This window comes from Physeter macrocephalus, chromosome 8, assembly GCF_002837175.3.
Source record: "Physeter macrocephalus isolate SW-GA chromosome 8, ASM283717v5, whole genome shotgun sequence".
Taxonomy (NCBI): Eukaryota; Metazoa; Chordata; class Mammalia; order Artiodactyla; family Physeteridae; genus Physeter; species Physeter macrocephalus.
In genome coordinates this window covers 36,300,360-36,324,760 of record NC_041221.1, presented here as the reverse complement: position 1 = coordinate 36,324,760, position 24,401 = coordinate 36,300,360, and the positions used below count along the sequence as shown (strand labels likewise).

General features: G+C 36.2%; 1 protein-coding gene across 1 annotated transcript in view; it reads left to right on the top strand.

Annotated features, from left to right (window-relative positions):
- Nucleotides 1-24,401, top strand: part of CDH10 (cadherin 10) — a 109,942-nt gene that overhangs the window by 55,757 nt on the left and 29,784 nt on the right. The window lies entirely within an intron of this gene.

Below are 24,401 nucleotides of genomic sequence, written 5' to 3'. Positions count from 1 at the left end.
GCAATGGGAGAGGCCACAGCAGTGAGAGGCCCGCGTACCGCAAAAAAAAAAAAAAAAAAAAAGAAGAAAAAAAAAGATGTATATGCTGATGAATTCATTGTTATCAAAAGATAAAAGTTAAATATTTCAAACATAGTTCATTCAGAGACAGAGGGCTCTATGATCACAAAAACCTCTCCATATATATATATATATATATATATATATATATATACACACATGCAAGCTTACATATATACTGTCTCTCTTTCTCTGTCTCTCTCTATATATATACATATATATACTCTATCATCTAAGAACTATTTCTGTCAGCAAAGGAAATGTTTTATTTAAAAATAAAACTAAATTATATTTCTACAATGAATGTGTTTATTTCTACTTAGAATTTAATAAGGAAGATTCTAACCCGAGGGTAAAATTTTTCAATAAAATAACTAATTTGCCATATTGTAAGAACTTAGCCAGAAAGAACTACATAGGGGGAACCTTACAAACTAATCAGACTTCCATTTAATATCACTGTGTCAGACCTGCATGTAATATCTGTGTTTGGAATGGCAATCATACTAAAACATTTTGTATTTCTGATTTATTTATAGATTTACTTTGTGATTTAGAATGAATCCTTCAAATTCTCAAAATAGGTCAAGAAGAGGTTAAGAACCATTAGCTTCTGACCATATAATTACATTTATTTATTCTCCTTTCTTATACAAATTTGGTAGACATGCAGCTAGAGAAGATGATATTGGGTCTCAGTGGATACTGCCAAGACTCAGCCAATTTCCTGCTAATCTAAAAGACCCTTTACTTCAAGATGAAATCTCATGTTGTTAGGAAATGTGGCATAAAACACAGGCTTTAGTATGATCTGTGTTTTTAATTTTTAACATTTTCTGTGTATTAACTTCTAAATTGATCCCCCAATTTTAGTTTGTTTGTTATTTGCCTTAAATAACTTTGTGAGAAAGTATTAAAGTGTAAAAAGCAATAGCTTCTTGTGATATTTATATCTTTATACTAAAGACCATTACACAGAAAGAATTATAGTCTAAGAATTCACTGTATCATTTTGATTCTTTAAAAGCATTTCACCTCTTGTACTATTTTTATCTAACTTTGATTATTAATAGTGCATAATTTTAGTTGAATTGTTTAAAATCACATGTGTGGAAAGATTATAAAATTCAGAGAGAATATTCTTGAGTGGACTAATCATATGCTTATGTATTTTTATGATATTTTGTTAGATATTTAAGGTACATTCTCCTCAGGATTGCTACTGTGGTTTTTGGCCCAAAACACAGAGAAGGGTGTTTGCTTATGCTGTTTTCAAATTATCAGGCTTCAACTTCAGGTTACCTTTAGCATCATCAGGGAAAAGCAAACCAATAATAAATCTTTATAGTTCTTTTAGAACAGGTCTAAAGACATGCCTCATTGCACTACAAATTTTTTTTTTTTTTTTTTTTTTTTTTTTTTGTGGTACGTGGGCCTCTCACTGGGGTGACCTCTCCCGTTGCGGAGCACAGGCTCCGGACGTGCAGGCTCAGCGGCCATGGCTCACGGGCCCAGCCGCTGCGCTGCATGTGGGATCTTCCCGGACCGGGGCGCGAACCCGTGTCCCCTGCATCGGCAGGCGGACTCTCAACCACTGCGCCACCAGGGAAGCCCTGCACTACAATTTAAATTTAACATTTTATATGTATTTCTAACCACCTCTTAGCATGAGCCTGTTACCAGGAGAATGGACATGCAAATAGAGGAGAACAAACCGTTAAGTGGTTGCATAATCCACAATGAGCAAAAATATTTGTGAAAAAAGTTCTTTATGAGTAATAAATGACCATTAAGAGGATTATTATAGTTTAAATTCTCAGGAATATATATACACATGTCCAAAATACATTCCATTTAAAAATTATGCATTTGATAAGCAAATTAATAGATTCTAATTAAATGGGAAAACTAGACATTTGAAAGATGAAAATATCTGATAAAAATTCATTTTATCATTTTTCTTTTACTGTAACACCTTTATTAATTCATTCACTAATTACTTTCTTTTCTTTTGTTAAGTCAGAATTTGTGGTTGGTAGCTGGTAGGCACATTACACAAGCCTGACATAATAATAATAGTAATAATAATTTTAAAAAGAAATAGCATAACATGTTTTCTGAATGGCGTTTTTATTTCACCCTGTATCAGGTTATTTACTGACCTACTTTATTTTATCAAAACAACTCATTGAGGTCAGTATTCTGATCTCCATTCTACAAATGAGTAAATGAACATTATAGACATTAAGGCCGACTGCAAGTAATGGCAGAGGTGGTTTGAAGTCCATGACCAACTCCAGATGTACAACACAATATGTTGCGAGAAGTTTTAGAGCATCCTGTATCTTGTCTCATTATTGTTTAATTACAGATGGAAACATAATTTATGGATCTTTATTTTTCAATTATCTCTTCTCCTATGAACATTTGCAACCATATCTTACTGTTGGGAACACTCAGTCATGGCAATTAAAATGTTACTTGATAGTCTAAGTCACCTAACTTGCGGAAGACTGGTTTTTAATTTCTCATATCATTTCATTAAATAGCCGAGGTTTGGAGGGAGTTCCACAGTTTATGAAGACCTTCATACGTAGCATATCACTGAAACTCACAACTAACTGTGTAGACTCATGGTTATTATCATTATACCCAATATACGGAAGAAGCAAAGGAGGTTCAGAGTGGAAATAATAAAGAGGACAAACTAGTACTGCCTAACAGAAATATGCAAAACAAAAATGTGTGCCACAATATTAATTGTAAATTTTCTATCAGCCATATTAAAAAAATAAAATAAGCAGGAGAGACATTTCTTTTAATCATATATTTTAACCCAATATTATCCTTTAAACATATCATCAATATAAAACTTATTCAGATGCTCTACATTCTCTTGTTCCATAATTCTTTGAAATATCCTCTTTCATTAAGTATTTTCCAGTTACATCAAGGCTCAAGTCAGACTAATGACACTTCTAGTCAATAGCTGCATGAGGGTTAGTGGCTCGGCTAGTGGCTGCCATATGGGACAGTTCAGGACAGACTGTGGAGTCATCCTCTTGAATCCCAATGCTGTCTTCTTCACTTAGTAGCTTTGTCACCTTGCTCCATTGAACTGACCTTTTAGTAGAAAGGTGCCATTTCAGTGCCTTTCAGTAAAACTGGAGAGCAGTGCCCACCCCATGGAGTGGTAAGACAAAATAATTTAAAACAGGGGTCCCCGACCCCCTACCAGTCCGCGGCCTGTTAGGAACCAGGCCGCACAGCAAGAGGTGAGCATTGGGTGAGCGAGCAGAGCTTCATCTGCCGCTCGCATGGTTCCCCATCGCTCGCATGACTGCCTCAACCATCCCCCGACCCCATCCGTGGAAAAATTGTCTTCCACGAAACCGGTCCCTGGTGCCCAGAAGGTTGGGGACCTCTGATTTAAGGTATATGAAATGCTTGACTCAGTGGCTGGCACTAGTGTATTTATGTGCTCATAATATTGCTTTGTGCAAGTACTGCTGTATTATTATTATTTTTCAATATTATAAAAGTAGAGTCAAAACTGAAACTTTCATACAGATTGATCCAAATTCCACATTTCCCAATACGGTACATCTGCAGAAGATAAAAATCTCCATCATTTGGAGAGGACAAGGACAAACGAAAGCCCACCTGTCCTCCTTCATTGTTTAGCTTATTTATTGTGTGGGTCTATAACAATCATTCTCAATCAGGGACAGTTTTGTCCCCCAAAGGACATTTAGCAAGGTCTTAAGACATGTTTGTTTGTCTCAACTGGTGGGTACTACTGACACCTGTTGGGTGTAAGCTAGGATGCTGCTAAATGTCCCTACAAGTCACATGACAAAGAATGACCTGGCCCCAAATGTCATCGGAGGTGAGGTTGAGAAACTTTGATATTATCTGAGGAACTGTTCAAGTGAAATCAGAAATTTTTCAATCTAAAAATATTTCTTGAGAACACTCTTGCACCAAACATTATTTTAGAAAAAAGACATATGAATATTGTTAAAAAAAAAAAAAACCTGTTTTTTTGTTCCTATGACCTTTCATTAAAGCAGGGGAGGCAGATGATACATAAGAAAACAATTCTATACATACAAGGTATTGGCTCAGTTCTGGTTAAAAAGAGGAACACAAGTGTTCCAAGGGAGAGGATAAAGGAAGGTCTTGCTCAAGAGGTGATACTTCATCCAAACACTGCAAGACGGAATAGGCTCACCATACAAAGAGATGGGAAGGTCCTTCAAGCAGAGGGAACAGAATATGGGAAACCCTGAGTTGGAAGTTGAATGATGTTGAATGGAAGTTGAATATCAAGAAATGAAGACCAGTGTGGTTGTATCTTACCAAACAACGAGGCGGTTAGTGGGAGATTAGATCAGGGAGCCCTACACTCACAGGAACATTGGCAAATAGTCAATTATTGTTGGAATTAACAAACGCATCACTGTGTGCCTGATCTAAGTTACCATCATACTCTTGTGATTTTAGAGGTATATAAATATGTGAACATTAATAGGACATGTACACTTTAGTATGATTCTAAAAGAGAGGCAATGGATTAGAAGGCCGGGGTGCACCTGAAAACTGAGTTCCAAAAGTCTTTTAGGTTCTTTTGCTCCAGATATTAAATTGTATTTTTACTACCAAAACAATATCTCTGTTGAAATTATTTCAGAATCCTGGATTATTTCAAGTGACCTTAATTTTAAAAACAATTAGTGAAGAAAAAAGTCTATTGCTTACCTTCCACTGATAAGCACTGTGCTTGCAATTAAGCCCATGAAGGTTAATAAGTTTTGTTACCAGAAGGGGACCCTCTTCAGGGCCCGAGAATGGGCTCTTGTCTAACACTCTGAAATGAATCGTCCGAGGAGACACACATACCGACAAAGCAAAAGACTTTATTGGGAAGGGGCATCCGGGCGCAGAGCAGCAGGGTGAGGGAACCCAGGAGAACTGCTCTGCCATGTGGCTCGCTGTCTCAGGTTTTATGGTAATGGGGTTAGCTTTCCCGGCTGCCTCTGGTCAATCATCTTGCTTGTGCCCATATTTGCTCTGACTCAGGGTACTTCCTGGTGGTGCACGCATCTCAGCAAAGATGGGTTTTAGCATGAGGGTTTCTGGTAGGTTGGCGGGACATATTATGGGCTGGCATCTCCTCCCTCCTTTTGGCCCCTCTTGAATTCTCCCATTTAGTTTTCAGTGGCAGCACCTTGTTCCTTACTGAGATCTCCTGTTGTGAAACAACTAATGCAAGCAGTTATTATTGTGCCTGGCCAGGGCACGCGGTTTCTGTCAAAAGTTCCCTAACATCTTGATTCCTGATTACAAGTGGCTTACTGTCCAGGAGGGGAGAGAATATTTCAATATGAAATGATATGTCTGACAGAATTTAATGGGCGTACAGAAGAGCAGCACTTTTCCAAATATGGGGAAGGAGGATTGAGTGCATCCTTTACAGTGAAAGATTTTCTGGAGTATTTCTCTTTTGATATAAATCCTTTCTTCAGACTACTAAATGCAATAAGGGCAGGAAAGGAAGGAGAGTTCATGAAGTTGGAAATTAGCAAAATTACCAATGTAGGATATGCAAAGGGCATATTCTGTGCAGGTAAAAAAAAAAATGGTAAAGGACTGCTTCAAAGCGGTGGTGAGGTTTATCTTTGGTGATGCCTTTAATGTTTGCTTTTCTATTTTTTATCTATTTTTGTAACTTGATACAAGAAAACCAGAATAGCAAAGGATAGAAAAGGACAAAAAGGACAAACGTGACAGTTGCTTCGAAGTCAGATAAAATGAGTGCTGAATAGCATGATGGGGGTAATTGTGGATGATCTTTCCCAATTGGTTTTAGTAGAAGTCATTTCAAAGAAGCTGGAGGGTAGTAAATTGAGGAATAAAAGAAAGTCAGGAAGACGATCGAAGAAATAATGCCTGCACTTTAAGAAGCTGAAGTGAACAAGAAAATTAAATAGAAAAGGAATATATTGTGATAGTTAAAAATAAATCCTGGATTAAGGTTGGTTCAGTAGATAATTTTGAGAGCCTCCTTGGTCCAGGCTCAAAACAGGAATTAGGGCTTCAGTGGCCAACCAAGGACATGGACTACTGGAGGAAGGTGTAGAAGATAAAGTGATAATCACATGAATACATAATATGATGTCTGGCAATGGGGTAAGTGCATGCAGAAGAGAAAGCAGAATAAAGGACTAGAGAATGACAGGGGTCCTATTTTAGGAAGCATGACTAGGGGAGACTTCTCTAAGGAGGCCTGAATAATTTTAAAAACTGAAAATGCATAAAGTTAGACAATTCAGCTCCTCTAGACATCAGTTTCTACATGTACAATACTTAGAGTGCTACAGTTAAGAAATAAGGTCATATATAAAATGTTTTCAGTAGTAACTGTAACATATAAAGGTTCTCCATACGTAAGGATTTTTCTCCCCTTCCTTCTTCCTTCTCAAGGAGTATGACCAGTGTTTCAAATCTTGTTTTTCTTGCTCTGATGCTGTGCTGCTATTCATTAATGGCCCACAAAAGATGAAATAAAAGTGCCTTAAGCCAGGAGATACCTATAATCTCGGCGATGTACCTGATATGAACAAATGAACATCCATGGATGAGGACTCCAGAGCAAATGTTCCTGCTCTCCAAGCAGTCAAATGTTCAATGGTCCTTGAATTTCACTATGTTTCATTGTGCTAACAGAGACAAAAGTTATTCTCCATCACCTGTATTCTATCCACCTGGTATTTTCACTTGAATATTTTAGTCTCTTTTACCTCACATCCTTCCTTCTTTCCCTAACATCAGAAAAATAAAATAGGCTCCATGGAAAAGGTCTATGAAGAGATTAAATTACTGGAACCTGATCATTGTAGGGCTTGGCAAAAACACCCGGGACAATGGGATTTGTGCCCAAATGGCCTTTTAAAAAAGCAGCTCTGGAAAAATGCTATGATACTAATTTTCATCTAGACCAGAATCAGTGATTAAGGAATAGCTGATCTGCAGAGATGAGCACTGAATAGCAGCTCCCAACGTCTTTGCCTGAAGACAGAAGAGAATGTTGTATGGTAAGACTCTCTCAAATCCATCCCCAAAACGGAAGAAAAGAAAAAGAAAGACAAAACGAAAAATAGACATCAGAAAGAAAGGTCCAGGCCTGGAAGAAAAGAGTTTATGAAAGCGGTTATGTCTATGGTCAGGGTTCCGGTCAACCAGCTGGTGCCTAGGGCTTGGCTCTAGTACTTGGATGGGACAGTTACTAGGACTCAAGAAGAAAGAAAGACTAAACATCTGAGATCAGGCAAAAAATTCCAACCCACAAAAAGAGCCAACTCTAGAACATAGTTTGAGAAGACCACAGCTTGTTATTCAAATGTAGCTGCTTTCCCACACATTGTATCACAGAGAAGAGAGAGGAGATTATTTTTCTCATCCTACTTAACAGTGAGTATGGCCTCCAGAGAAATCCAGCTCTCATAGAACCATCCCTGATCTACTTAGCACTGAGTCACAAACATGTTTGCGTACAGCTTAGATGGACAAGTGGAAGTCAGGAAGCAGTAACAAACACATTTACGTAATAGCTGAGCTGGGATTTCATGAGGAGAGAAAATTTATAAACTGCATCCAAAATATAATATGATTGAGTGATGGTCTTATTTGTATTTATCTTTGACCTCTTAAGATGTTTCAGAATATTATGTATATAGGTAATCAATATCAAATTTCTGAGAATTTGATATGATATTTATTATGCAAGATTACAGATCTATCCCAAGTGCACTCAAAAGAGTGAAGTTATTGCTGCTTACTATATCTTTTTGCCATGACTTATTGAGAATGGTAACAAAAATCCATTTTTCATCGTTTGGTTGTCAGTTCTGAAAATTAACACAGAATTTCTCACTTATAGGAAAGTTTTTTTTTAAGATAAACTATAGGTGATGGGCACTTGGGTGTACAAATAAATTTAATGAGATTCTAATTTCCTGAGTATTTTGATGCCAACACTTTATATTTCCATCAAATTATATTTAAAGATTATACACAAATATAACTAATTTAGATGCCATACTATGCAATTGTAGAATCACTCAGAGCCTAGAAGAGATTTCATACCTAGGTTTATTTGTTTGTTTTAACTGCATGATTTTTATTGGCTACTGACTTTATTTAGCTCATTAAATTACATAAATATGGATTGTCTGATTTGCCTACATTTAAATAAAATAAAGCAACAGTATAAAAATAATAGTAACAGGCACAGTGTTACAGCATGGACTAAACACGGTAAAATATAAAATTAACTCAATCTTCATACCTGTATAATTATAATATAATATATTTATTTACCCCTTTTTATTAGTTCAAGAAAAACTGAAACATGAAACTTAAATCACTTGTTTATGATTCTACAGCTGGAAAAGAAATAACAGCCAGGTTGAGGATCCAGGTTCAATGATTCAAAAATCTGTGCTTCTAACCACTACACCAAGAAAGAAATTGGTACATCAAAGACTCTCTTTATCTTCCCTGGTACATCTTGACTTTAGTTAATTCAGTGATTCACTAGTTGTATATAGATTACAGGAACAACTTTAGGTAGGACATACTGAATTCTTACAATGTCCATGCATTCTCATACAAACCCAGGAAAATCAAACCTTTATTTGTTAGTGCTTTTGCATTACCCAAGGACCAAACATGAGTGACTGCTTTGCTGGGATCCTTATGCTGCTTGGCAGATAGATAAACAAGTTTACATGAAACAAGGTCGTTCAAGGAAATGTCTATATGATGTACGCAGGGATTTAAGACACGTACTTTCAGTGAGCTCTGAGACTACCATTATCCCTGCCTGGTACAGGGGAGGTTTGATTTAATAAGTGCTGATTTTCGCTTTGTAAATAGAGTCAACCTTGCCTCTACTGGGGATTCTAAGGTAATGTAGGCCCCAGGCTGATCTGCATATTTTAAAATTATCAAGCACATTTCAAGTAGAGCAACAGTCAGGTATGTCCCAAGGAGGATGCTTTAGCCTGAGAAAGAAGAGAATGAAATTTAAAATGTCTCTTTTCTCCCTTTTTTAATCTAAAGAAAATGAACATTCTTATATTCAAAAGCACTCTTCTACAATTTACATAGGTTAGATATAGCTCTGATTTTTACCGTGATCACAAAAATAGCCTCAAATATTTGTAGGATTTTTCCCCATGGTTCTAGTACCTAGAATTTGTAAGAATTACAAAGAAAGAATGTTACTGAAGCATTCTTTGATTTATTAAATGCTGATTGAAGCCGTAATATATGGAAGGATGTATGATAGGAAATAATAATAAAGTAATAATTTTATATAGAGAAATAAGAAACAGAATACATACATAAATGGTTTGCCGTTTGAAAGATTATAAAACACAACACCTCTCTCTCTGTCTCTCTCACACACACATACACACACACAAATAAACATATATACACTTTTATTTTATTATATTGTAGTTTCCCTCACACATAGTCTCCTTCACTCTTTTGCTTGCTTTTGTATATAGGTGGAGTTTGTATATAGGTTGCATAAATGTAAGTATATATGCACATATATGTACCCATACACATATATATGCACATATGCATGTAAACTTATATACACACATATAACTGGAGAATGATAATAACATTCACACTATAATTGTCAATTAAAGCCTAAATCATAAAGTGATCAACACTTCAGATGTAAGGGGACCAGGAAAGAGAAAAATATTTAAGTGTTTTCCAGCCAGGAAAACAGGCATTGAGGGGGAGAGCATTTTTGTTAGGGAGGACAGAATGAACACAGGTGACATTCAGAGAAATGCGTGTGATTTGGTGTGGCTGGATCCCAGGGCTTGAAGCAGGTGTTGTGAGAGATGAGAATGGAAATATAGCAGAGTCAGCATCATGAAAAGCATTGGATACAAAAATAAAATGCTACATATATTATGTAAGGGAGTATTTTTTAGGAGAGCACCAGGCACAGTTCTTCATTTTGTCTAATTATTCTGGCAGCAACGAAGTACATTGCTTGGATCCGAAGAGCAAAGGTTGATGAGAGTCTGAATTGAAGCTGAGGTGAGGAGAGATTTGAGATATACTTAAGTAGTTGAGCTGTAGGATGTAGTAATTAGGTCAACAAAAGGTTCGAGGGAGAAAGAGAGCAAAAGATACTTTCTAGTTTTCTACCAGAAGAGCTTGTCTGAAGAGAGACAGGGATTTCAGTTTGATTCAAACGTTTTAAATTAAGATTCCTGCAGAAAGATAGTGGTTTTAAATACCTAGGAGACAGTGAACTATGTTGATCTGATGTGCACACACGATATATAAGTGAGAACAGACGTGATGATCTCAGCTAAGCTGAACGTTTAGAGTGACATAACTGAGGAAATGTATGATTTCCAAGTATGATGAAATATATACTTCTCTAAGAAAAATAGAAATTATACAAAAATCCACTTGGAGCTCTCCAGTTATTCCCGTGGAACGTTGCCTTAGACTAAACGATTTAGCATTTTTGAATCATGGGATTCGAAGTCCCTCTGTGTTATGGTATCCTCTAGAACACACTTGGAAAATACCCCTGGGTAGGTATAGAGAGAGATATATAGAAACAGAACTAGCTGTGCAAATATATTTAGACTCAGTTAAGCCACTGTTACAGAGTTTTTAGTAAGCCTACAATTTCAGGGAAGACGCATTGCAAAGAGACTGAGTACTTAGTACAATGTAATATGTTTATGAATGACTCTAAGGTTATCTTAAACTCCCCTGATTCTATATACTTTTTATGTTCCTACACGTTGCAATTGTGTGTATTTATTGATGCCAGTTAACTTGGAGACAATTTCAAAGAAATGAATCAAGATGGACTCCCTAGTCTCTGGGGATCAATAGCAGATTCTCTAAAAGCTTTGTCCTGTTGCTTTCTACAGTGGCATGAACAGGAAACCAAGACATCTTGCAGCATCTCATTTTGCTCTAATTTAACTTAAATGCCCAAAGCTAAGTTGGTGATCATGTCTCCAGTGCTCACAGAATAGGTTTCTGCCTTTCCTCTGGTGGGAGTCTTCAATTCCAAACCCTCAATCCTCTGTCAGTCTCTGGTGTGACTTTCAGCTCTCCGCTCTTTTTCCTAAATGCCCATTTAGCATTGCATAATTTCCTTAACTGCTCTGCAGTTTCCTCTCAGGAGCTTTATCTTGTTTTTAATTTCTTCCTGTTAAGCTCATTAAAAAACATCTTTTAAACATTATACAATGGAATGGTTTATAAACTTGCATAATTGTGTCATTTTTCTTAGAGCATGTGTTGTTTGAGATTATTATGCAGCGTAGAGATGTGACAATAAGATTACAGACAAAGCAAATAAAAAAATTAATGTTAAATTATTTTGTTGATTCACATATGTGGTGCTTTTTTCTCACAACTCTGGAAAAGTAGAGAGTTAATGTAAGTGTGAAATGAAACAAGGGCAGGGAACAAAGGAAAGAGTCAAATTATATTTCCTGGAAGCTTACTGTTTTTTATCAACAAAACAAAACAGCAGCTATCTGTTGCCAAGCTTCCAAAGCTATGTTTGCCCTCTGAGCTCTCCCATTTGTTTTCTGGCATCTATTTTGTTGTTCCTGAGGAAGTCACGCTGTCACATCTCTTACTGTGCCCATCTTATGCCTTTCCTCCAGTCTCTTACATTGAGCTGTCAGTTACTTCTGTTTCCAGTACACAAATCTGCAGTGTTTTTAATTCTCAAGTGCAAAGGTCCTATTGATCAAATTTTTGGTGGAAAAAGTGACCTGGAATACTTAGTCTTGAATCAAAACAAAACAAAACAAAACAGAAATGCATTAAAATTGTTTTAAGTCTTTAATAATGAAAATTTAGATGTTATGTGAGGTTGTCGTTAATAGTCTCAGAATACACTTATTTAAGTAGTCTTATCTTTTGGCCAGTCCTTAGGAAGTATTCTTTGCGATATTACCATTTAGATTTTTATTTCTAAATACAATTTTTCACAGGTGATATGGAAATGGCAATTACCTTTCTCCTCCTTGCATTTGTGCCTTGCACTTAAGTCGATAACCAAACCAAGAACATACCCACCGGGAAGAAATATTTATCTGCCCTAAACATTAAAAGAGAAGCAAATGATTCAATCAGACACCTGGGAATGAATTTAAAACAACTATAAATTGGAATTGATAGGAAAGCGCACCACATAATTAAAGCTTCATCAACTGTAAGATAAAAAATAAGGAGCATACAAATAGATGTCTTTAAGGAAACATGAAACGTAAGATGGGTGACAGGTGCTACTTTGCCTTTGTCAGTATGTGCAGTACAATCTGTCTCCTTTCTGGATCCCCTCCTGCTGCCCCCCCACCACATGGTAAACACCCTTGCATGCTCTTAATCAAAGCAATTTCAGTTTGCTTGACAAGCTAAGATACTTGTGTTCAACAGACGAGTCTTAGAAAAAAATTTTAAAGCATGAATGAATAGCTCTTTCATACCTTTAAAATATAGAAATGCACTTTTTAAACTTTGAAGTAAACCCAGTAAATCTTGTCCCTGAATAGGTTTCTGAGCATAAACGCAATTCCAGAGAAAGCATTATCCAATTATATATCTTGGGCACTGAATAAATATTTATTGGATGACTTAATTACTAAAGTTACCATATAATCAAAACGATCATGAATGTGTGTGTTCTATATGTGTATACAACATATATACCTTTAATATAGCTATCTGAATTATTTAACAGAAGAACTAAATCTATGCTATTTTGATGAATGACCTCAATCTTAATCATTGCTTTTCTGCAAAGTATGGAACTCCTTGAAAGCACTTTTATTAGTATTTCAAGGAAAAATAAATATACTTTTGTGCATGTATGTGTGTGGGTGTGTGTATCCCTTATATATAAAATGATTTAGGCTTATTATAATATGAATCAATGGAGCATGATCACTTCCCTGGTAAACCTCAGAAAGTACTGAAAATTAACATGGATAAAGCTTACTGTCATCAAATGAAATAAACTTTGTGATGGAGATCGTCTCTGCACCAACCAAGAAATAAAATGAAGTAATAAGTGATTTTGGATCCTTGACCAGAACTATTATGACAAGTTCAAAGCAGACAGATTTTCAGAATCTAAGCCTGTGCCTAGAAATCCAAGCAATCTCAAAAAAGGTCCAAGCTAAAAATAAAAAGTGGGAGAACAAATTCCCAGAGAATACTCCCAGTGAAATCTATGTGACAGTAAAATTAATGAAACCAAAAAACTGCTTTTTTTCTTTTGTTCTCTCTCTCTCCATGTTAAAAAGATCCATGATACAGAAACTTTTTACCATAACCCGATAATCTCCAATAATATCAGGTCAATTTTCTATTTAATTTTTAAAAAAATAATTTGCTTCAGGGAACTCCCTGGTGGTCCAGTGGTTAGGACTCGGTGCTTTCACTGCCGAGGGCATGGGTTCAGTCCCTGGTCGGCAAACTAAGATCCCGTGTGCTGTGTACCCTGGCAAAAAATAAAAATAAAAATAATAATAATAATTTGCTTCAAAGTATTACATTCATAGATAAAATTTTTAAATGAAAAATAAGCCACCCATTCCATTCTTCCTCACCCATAGCTCTAATCATCACAGAAAACAACTTAAACTGTTACTCTTTTTAGTTCATCTAGGTTAAGCTGTAATTCTTTAAGTAATATTTTCTTGTTATTTTAAAAATATTTTTTACATTACCTTTTGACTTCTTTTCATTATTCATGAAAATGGAGTTCAGTAGCATCTCAGTCTATGCTCCCCTTAATATAATTATGATAACACTTTTTAAAATTTCTCTATTGTTTTTTAGCAAATTTAATTGTTATGAAATTTCTTTTATATCCACCATTCTCAGCCTTCCTCTCTGTCGTTCTGTCCCAACGGCATTCTCACTGAAGCACTAAATATATTTAAGAACCTTTTAACTGTCTTAAAAAAAAGCTCTATAATTTTTAAAATACACTTTTCAAAGTACTATACTATTACCTGTAAAAGTTTGATCTTTAGTCCAAAAATGTACACAAAAGCATACACTGGCTCTCAAAAGTCTTAGAGGAAAAAAGCCAGACATTTTATTTCCCATGTAATGATTTCAGCTACTGACTGTTAAAGATCTTCTTTAGCAAAGTTGTATTTTCCGAGATGTTACAGGTTTGTGCTTTAGATGTGCAGTGGGTACAGCTGTTCAGAATTTGTTAGTGAAAAACTCTATAGCACTTAGCTTCATTTTGGCAACATTCAGAGTTGCGAACCTAGATTCCTCAGTATTCCCCTTCCAGTATGGGCTGGCTAATCTCTAGAGCTCAAGAAAATCTGCCATCCCAGACATTTCTTCTTCACTTTTGTAACTTGGATACGTAGCTCCGTAGATGTCCTGTATTCCTGTATCTTGATTTAGCCCATTATTTTCCTGGAATACATTCATTAGTTTCTTTTTGTGTGTGTGTGTGTGGTATGCAGGCCTCACACTGTTGTGGCTTCTCCCGTTGCGGAGCACAGGCTCCGGACGCGCAGGACCAGCGGCCATGGCTCACGGGCCCAGCCGCTCCGCGGCATATGGGATCCTCCCAAACCAGGGCGCGAACCCGGTTCCCCTGCATCGGCAGGCGGACGCGCAACCACTGCGCCACCAGGGAAGCCCCCATTAGTTTCTTTTAAAAAGCCCAAAGGCAGAGAAATTTGCTGACTCTAAAATTATCTTTATTGGGCTATCATACTTGATTAATATGGTGCCTATAGTGAATATTCAAGGTTCAAAATAACTTTATCATCAAATTTTGATGACATTGCTCAATATCTTTCTAGGATCAGAGGTTACCTTGAAAGGTCCATTGACATTTTGATCCGTGCCTTTTATTTTTTCCAACCACACAATTATATATTAATTTTTAATTGTGTGTACTTCCTTCCATTGTCCTCTAGTTCATCAGTTCTGTCCTTTGGTGATTTTAATTTTCTGTTTAACCCATCCATTATTTTTTAACTGTTTTGACTTCAACTATTATATTGTTAATATCTATGTTTTGTATTTGGCTTCGTATCAATATAGCCAGCCACTTTTCATTGTCTAGTAAAAATATTATATCTTTTACTCCTTAAAACGTAATGAATATATTTTTAAAATATTCTTCATGTGATGACTCCACATTAGTTGTTTTGTTGATATGATTCAGCTAAAGTGTTTAATTTGTTTTGTGCTTTTGAATTTTATTTTATTGTTGCTTTTCAGTGTTTTGTTTTTGTTTTTCTGCTGACACTCACTTATGTTTCCTTTTGTTGTTATTATATATATATATATTTTTTAATTAATAATCATTGAAATTTGTGAGACCTGAAGTTGAATTTTACTTTATATTTTTAAATAAATCTTTATTGGAATATAATTGCTTCACAATACTGTGTTAGTTTCTGTTGCACAACAAAGCGAATCAGCCATATGCATACACATATCACCATCTCTCCTCCCTCTTGATCTTCCCTCCCACCCACCCTATCCCACCCCTGTAGGTCATTGCAAAGCACTGAGCTGATCTCCCTGTGCTCTGCTGCTGCTTCCCACTAGCTAACTATTTTCCATTCAATAGTGTGTATATGTCGATGCTACTCTCACCCTGCCCCAGGTTCCCCTTCCCACACCATGTCCTCAAGTCCATTCTCCACATCTACATTTTTATTCCTGCCCTGCAACTAGGTTCATCAGTACTTTTGTTGTTGTTGTTGTTAGATTCCATATATATGCGTTAGTATACGGTATTTGTTTTTCTCTTTCTGACTTACTTCACTCTGTATGATAGGCTCTAGGTCCATCCACCTCACTACAAATAACTCCATTTTGTATCTTTTTATGGCTGAGTAATACTCTATTATATATATGCCACATCTTCTTTATCCATTCAACTGTTGATGGACATTTAGGTTGGTTCCATGTCCTGGCTATTGTAAAAAGAGCTGCAGTGAACACTGTGGTACATGACTCTTTTTGAATTATGGTTTTCTCAGGGTATATGCCCAGTAGTGGGATTGCGGGGTCGTATGGTAGTTCTATTTGTAGTTTTTTAAGGAACCTCCATACTGTTCGCCATAGTGGCTGTATCAATTTACTGCTGTGCAAAAGCTTTTAAGTTTAATTAAGTCCCATTTGTTTATTTTTGTTTTTATTTTCCTTACTCTAGGAGGTGGGTCAAAAAAATCTTGCTGTGGTTTATGTCAAAGAGTGTTTTTGCTATGTTTTCCTCTAAGAGTTCTAGCATTTATTCTTTCTAGGTATTTCGATAATGGCCATTCAGACTGGCACGAGGTGATACCCCATTGTAGATTTGATTTGCATTTCTCTAAAAATTAGTGGTTTTGAGCATCTTTTCATGTGCCTCTTGGCCATCTGTATGTCTTCCTTGGTGACATGTCTGTTTAGGTCTTCTGCCCATTTTTTAATTGGGTTGTTTGTTCTTTTGATATTGAGCTCCATGAGCTGTTTTGTATATTTTGGAGATTAATCCTTTGTCCGTTATTTCATTTGCAAATATTTTCTCCCATTCTGAGGGTTGTCTTTGTGTCTTGTTTATGGTTTCCTTTGCTGTGCAAAAGCTTTTAAGTTTAATTAAGTCCCATTTGTTTATTTTTGTTTTTATTTTCCTTACTCTAGGAGGTGGGTCAAAAAAATCTTGCTGTGGTTTATGTCAAAGAGTGTTTTTGCTATGTTTTCCTCTAAGAGTTCTATAGTGTCTGGTCTTACATTTAGGTCTTTAATCCATTTGGAGTTTATTTTTGTGTATGGTGTTAGGGAGTGTTCTAATTTAATTCTTTTACGTGTAACTGTCCAGGGTTCCCAGCACCACTTATTGAAAAGGCTGTCTTTTCTCCGTTGTATGTTCTTGCCTGCTTTGTCATAAATTAGGTGACCATATGTGTGTGGGTTTATCTCTGGGCTTTCTATCCTGTACCATTGATCTATATTTCTGTTTTTGTGCCAGTACCATACTGTCTTGATTACTGTAGCTTTGTGGTATAGTTTGAAGTCAGGGAGCCTGATTCCTCCAACTCTGTTTTTCTTTCTCAATATTGCTTTGGCTATTCGGGGTCTTCTGTGTTTCCTTACGAATTGTAAATTTTTTTTTTCTAATTCTGTGAAGAATGTCATTGGTACTTTGATAGGGATTGCACTGAATCTGTAGATTGCTTTGGGTAGAATAGTCATTTTTGCAATATTGATTCTTCCAATCCAAGAACATGGTATATTTCTCCATCTGCTATGTCATCTTTGATTTCTTTCATCAGTGTTTTATAGTTTTCTGAGTACAAGTCTTTCACCTCCTTAGGCAGGTTTATTCCTAGGTATTTTATTCTTTTTGTTGCAATAGTAAATAAGAGTGTTTCCTTAATTTCTCTTTCTGATTTTTCATTGTTGGTATATAGGAATGCCAGAGATTTCTGTGCATTAATTTTGTATCCTGCAACCTTACCAAATTCATTGATTAGTTCTAGTAGTTTTCTGGTGGCATCTTTAGGATTTTCTATGTATAGTATCATGTCATCTGCAAAAAGTGACAGTTTTACTTCTTCACTTCCAATTTTTATGCCTTTTTATTTCCTTTTCTTCTCTGATTGCTGTGGCTAGGACTTCTAAAACTATGTTGAATAATAGTGGCAAGAGTGGGCATCCTTGTCTTGTTCCTGATCCTAGTAGAAATGCTTTCAGTTTTTCACCATTGAGTATGATGATTGCTGTGGGTTTGAAATATATGGCCTTTATTCTGTTGAGGCAGGTTCCCTCTAGGACCATTTTCTGGAGAGTTTTTATCATAAATTGGTGTTCAATTTTGTCAAAATCTTTTTCTGCATCTATTGAGATGATCATATGATTTTTATTCCTTAATTTGTTAACGTGGTGTATCACATTGATTGATTTGCATATATTGAAGAATCCTTGCATCCCTGGGATAAATACCACTTGATCATGGTGTATGATCCTTTTAATGTGTTATTGGATTCTGTTTGCTAGTATTTTGTTGAGGATTTTTGCATCTATGTTTATCAGTGATATTGGTCTAAATTTTCTTTTTTGTGATTCTTTTTCTGGTTTTGGGATCAGGGTGATGGTGGCTTCGTAGAATGAATTTGGGAGTGCTTCTCCCTCTGTAATTTTTTGGAAGAGTTTGAGAAGGATTGGTGTTAGATCTTCTCTAAATATTTGATAGAATTTGCCTGTGAAACCATCTGGTCCTGGACTTTTGTTTGTTGGAAGATTTTAATCACAGTTTCAATTTCATTACTTGTGACAGGTCTGTTTATATTTTCTAATTCTTCCTGGTTCAGTCTTGGAAAATGGTACCTTTCCAAGAATTTGTCCATTTCTTCATGATTGTCCATTTTATTGGCATATAGTTGTTTGTAGTAGTCTCTTATAATCCTTTGCATTTCTGCTGTGTCAGTTGTGATTTCTCCTTTTTCACTTCTAATTTTATTGATTTGCATTCTCTCCCTTTTTTCTTGATGAGTCTGGGTTAGGGTTTATCGATTTTGTTTATCTTCTCAAAGAACCAGATTTTAATTTTATTGATCTTTGCTATTGTTTTTTCTTTCTATTTCATTTATTTCTGCTCTGACCTTTATGATTTCTTTCCTTCTACTGACTTTGGGTTTTCTTTGTTCTTCTTTCTCTAGTTGTTTTAAGTTAGGGTTAGATTGTTTATTTGAGATTTTTCTTATTTCTTGATGTGAGATTGAATCGCTACAAACTACCCTCTTAGAACTGCTTTTCCTGAGTCCCATAAGTTTTGGGTTGTTGTGTTTTTGTTGTCAATTGTTTCTATGTATTTTTTTATTTCTTCTTTGATTTCTTCAGTGATCTCTTGGTTATTTAGTAGCACACTGTTTAGCTTCCATGTATTTGTGGGTTTTTCTTCAGTTTTTTTCCTGTAATTGATTTCCAATCTCATAGCATTGGGGTCAGAAACGATGCTTGATATGATTTCAATTTTCTTAAATTTTCCAAGGCTTGATTGGGACCCAAGATGTGATCTATCCTGGAGAATGTTCCATGTGCACTTGAGAAGAAAGTGTATTCTGCCACTTTGGGGGAGAATGTTCTATAAACATCAATTAAATCTATCTGGTCTGTTGTATCATTTAAAGCTTGTGTTTCCTTATTTATTTTCTGTTTGGATGATCTGTCCATTGGTGTAAGTGGGGTGTTAAAGTACTCTACTATTATTGTGTTACTGTCGATTTCTCCTTTCATGGTTGTTAGCACTTGCTTTATGTATTGAGGTGCTCCTATGTTGGGTGCATAAACATTTATAATTGTTATATCTTCTTCTTGGATTGATCCTTTGACCATTATGTAGTGTCCCTCCTTATCTCTTGTAATAGTCTTTATTTTAAAGTCTATTTTATCTGACATGAGTATTGCTACTCCAGCTTTCTTTTGATTTCCATTTGCCTGGAATATCTTTTTCCATCCACTCACTTTCAGTCTGTATGTCTCCCTAGGTCTGAAGTGGGTCTCTTGTAGACAGCATATATATGGGTCTTGTTTTTGTATCCATTCAGCCAGTCTGTGTCTTTTGGTCGGGGCATTTAATCCATTTACATTCATGGTTATTATTGATAGGTATGTTCCTATTACCATTTTCTTAACTGCCTTGGGTTTGTTTTGTGGGTCTTTTTCTTCTCTTGTGTTTCCCTCCTAGAGAAGTTTCTTTAGCATTTGTTGTAAAGCCGGTTTGGTGGTGCTGAAATCTCTTAGCTTTTGCTTGTCTGAAAAGCTTTTGATTTCTCTGTCGAATCTGAATGATATCCTTGCTGGGTAGAGTAATCTTGGTTGTAGGTTTTTCTCTTTCATCACTTTATCCTGCCACTTCCTTCTGGCCTGCAGAGTTTCTGCTGAAAAATCAGCTGATAACCTTATGGTGATTCCTTTGTATGTTATTTTTGTTTTTCCCTTGCTGCTTTTAATATTTTCTTTTATAATTAATTTTTGTTAGTTTGATTAATAAGTGTCTTGGTGTGTTTTTCCTAGGGTTTATCCTGTTTGGGACTCCCTGTGCTAACTGGACTTGGGTGACTATTTCCTTTCCCCTATTAGGGAAGTTTTCAACTGTAATCTCTTCATATATTTTCTCAAATGCTTTCTTTTTCTCTTCTTCGTCTGGGACCCCTATAATTCGAATGTTGGTGTGTTTATTTCTTCTTGATCTTTGTTAGACATTTGTTGTATTTTCTCAATCCATGCCTGAATTCTATTTCTGAGATTCTGGATCATCTTTACTATCATTACTCTGAATTCTTTTTCAAGTAGATTGCCTATTTCCTCTTCATTTATTTAGTCTTGTAGGTTTTACCTTGCTTCTTCATCTGTGACATACTTTTTTGCCATGTGATTTTTTTTTTTTTTTTTTACGAGTGGGATGTGTTCCTGTCTTACTGGTTGTTTGGTTTGAGGCTTCCAACACTGGAGTTTGTTGGCTGTTGGGTAGAGCTGGGTCATGGTGCTGAGATGAGCACCACCGTGAGACCTCACTCCAATGAATATTCCCTGTGGTCTGAGGTTCTCTGTTAGTCCAGTGGTTCAGACTCAGAGCTCCCACTGCAGGAGCTTTGGCCCGACCCCTGGCTCATGAACCAAGATCCCGCAAGCGATGTGGGGTGGCCAAACAAAAGAGAACAATAACAAAGTAAAAAATAAAATTAGACTAGGAAACTAATAGATATGTTAGAAAGAAGATGAAAGTAAAAATATAGATGAAACAACAACTGGAAACTACAACAGTACCACAATAGTAAAAAAGAGGAGGAGGGAAAAGAAAAAAAAAGTGGGGTGGAGGCCTTGGCTGTGGAGGGGGGGGGCCTAAGCATGCGTGAGGTTTGGGCAGTGGGCGGGGCCTATGCTTAAGACCCACAAGCTGGAAAAGGCCCTGGAAGCTGTGGGAGGTGGAGCTTAGGCTCAAGGAACAGAAGGGGTCCAGGCGTGCCTCCCACCCCTGGTCTCAGAGGGCAGGGGACCTCAACTGGGAGCCCAGCAGGCTTCCTGGGCTCGAGCGGGCAAGGCAAATGCCCTCTGCTCCGCTCCTGCTCCTCCCAGAGGGCCCCTCCCACCTGACTCTCCTGACGTCCCTGGTTTCAGGGGTGTCGATCCTGTCTGACCTCCACTTCTCCTCCCCCCTCAGTCCCTCAAATCTTACCAGTTCACTTGGTGGTTCCTCCTGTCTCCTTGGGCTTCAGGGTCCCCCACCAGCAGATGGCAGGTGCCCTAGTTGGGGGGAGATGCTAACTCGGCGTCTTCCCACACTGCCATCTTAGAGGGTTCCTCCTGAAGTTGAATTTTAAATAGAAGATGTTTACTTCCATCAAGTACCAGGAACACTAACAACACTTTTAAGCAATGCTTAATTTGACAATTACTTATGATGTATATGGGTTTGCTTGTTTGTTTTACGTTTTCATGCAGTATGTAATAACTACAAGAGAATATAAGTAGTACCACTTTAACGCATTACAAGGACTTTACAAATAGTTTGCATTCACATGCATGATCCTTGAATTTTGTGCTCATATATGTACATGTTTGAGAGAGATTATTCACATATATAAATATATATACATAGTATTTATGTTTTTCTAAACAAAATATTGTTGAGTTCTTGTTTATGGTTTATAAAAATAGTATCACACCATGTATAATTTTCTGAAATTTGCCTTTTCCACTTAATATGATGCAACTAAGATTCATCCACATTTTTTCTGAGGTAACTATAGCTCATGGTTTTCAATTTTGTATTATGTTGGGATGTCTGATAATGTAACCATTTATTTTCCTATTCTCATGCTGTTTGAAATTTGGTTCCCTTCCTTTTTTTTTTTTTAACTTTACAAACAATAATTCCATGTTTAACTTTACATAACTTTACAAACAATGGCATTTCTGCAGCTATTTTCCTCATGCATATTGCTGGATTTTATTTATGCTAATATTTAACATCACAACATATAATCCTGTTATGGGTTGAATTGAGTCCCCTAAAAATATACTTTTAAGTCCTAATCCACAGTATTTCAGAATGTAACCTTATGTGGAAATAGGGTCTTTAGAAGTGATCAAGTTAAAAAGAGATCATTAGGGTTGGAACCCTTTTCCAATATGACTGATATCCTTACAAAAAGGAGGCAATTTGGATACACAGAGAGACACACACTAAGGGAATACAATGTGAACATACAGGGAAGAGATGGCCATATAACTGGAATGATGCATCTACAAGTCAAGGAATGCCAAGGATTGCTGGCAAACACTAGAACCTAGAAAAGGGAAAGAAGGATCTTTTCTAGAGCTGTCAAGGAGGGAATGGCCCTGCCAGATACCTAGATTTCAGACTTCTAGGCTTCAAAACTGTAAGACAATAAATTTCTACTGTTTAAAGCCACCTAGATTTTGGTACTTTGTTATAGTAACCCAAGAAACGAAAATTTCCCAAAATCATTGTGTCAAATTTAACACCAATCAGCTCTGCATGATAGTTCCTCTTAGACCACATACTTTTTACCTTTGGTTTTATCAGACTTTATTTTTGTTAGTTTAGTAGGTGTAAAATGATATCACATCATGTCCTTAATTTAATTTGCATTGCTTGATTAAGATCCAATATATTTCTCTATGTTTATTTGTCTTTCTTGTTTATTCTACTGTAAACTCTTTTCCATTTACATCCTTGACTAAATTTTCTACTAGCTTATATGCATACATTTGTATGTATGTATATGTGTGTGTGTGTGCATGCACGTGTGTGTGTGTACTCCAACAGGCATTTGGCATGTTGTTCTATATCTTATGGCACCTGACTCCATCATTTTTCTTCCTTTGTGGTTTTATGAGCCAAGTATTTACAACTGTATTTTCATTGAGCTATGTAATACATCTTTCCAGGGCTATTAATGTCTCTCACTTTTGGAAAAGGCACTTGAGGGAGAAAGGTATGAGGGGAGGTAGCGAGGAAGGGTCCTCCCAGTAGCATAATCTCAGTGGTTTTCTTGTCCACATAGATTCTCCATGAAGTATTGATTTGGCCAAAAATTTCGTTCGGGTTTTTCTGTAAGATCTTAGGGCAAAACCTGAACGAACTTTTTGGCCAAATAATTGTAGCCTGCCTTGTGAGCCTTCACCCCTTGTGTTGTGGAGGCCACAGTGTCATCTTTCTCCCCTAGTGGCTAAAGTTGCTTGAGAGCTCTTCAGGGTCATCCAAACCCACACAATGAATGCAAAATGTCATAAAGGGTGGCTTGTGTCTAGATCACCCTTCCACTGAATGCAAAACACTTATTGTGGAGACTATTTGCTGTTGTGTAACTACCCTGCAGATACCTTGGAGCTTTATATTTATTCTTCTTGCTTCAAGAGGCCATAAAAATAAGGATCAATTTTTGAAAATGGCAAATATCTTCAGACCAAAAGTGGGCTTCAGTTTTCTACTTACTTCTCTAGGTTCTCATTTTCCATTCAATTTGGAGCTTATACTCTTTTAACACCTTCAAATGTGTATCTCTATCTCTGTGATCCACAGAGATAGTATTGTTTTTCAGCTAAAAAGTTAAACTGAATTAACAAACTTACATTTCCAGAAACCTAATCTGATTTTATGTGTTTTAATCAACTAAATAATTATTTTCTTATCAAGGATCAAATTTTCAAAATTCTGTACAGTAGAAGCAAGTTGATTGGGTTCTTTGTACTTTTCTATGATCCCAATAATGTCTGATACCTCATTTAATTTCTATCTCAAAGAATTCTAATCTCACTTTCCTTTCTATTCCTCAGACAGTAAATCTCCAAGAAGAATTTGTTTATATTATAGAAAAACACTGCATTAATGACCATTGTTTGGCCATTAGGGTTTTGTTTTTTTCCAGTGGAATGGAATTCTAGGCCTTTTTCAGTGACTATGATTAAAACAAAAATGTGCAACTACTTTACAAGTATGAATTTATAAATAAAGATTTGTGTATTCAGTTCTAATATTACAGTGTTTCTATTTAAATATTTTTATTCTATTGTACTACAGGGTTTTCTCTTATGCTGAAAAGCCTTAAATACTAATATTTTAAATCATAACATTCTAAATTCCCTTTGAAGTGTACAGATATTTTATTTCTTTTTTTTTTTTTTTTTTTTGTGGTACGCGGGCCTCTCACTGTTGTGGTCTCTCCCGTTGCGGAGCACAGGCTCCGGACGCACAG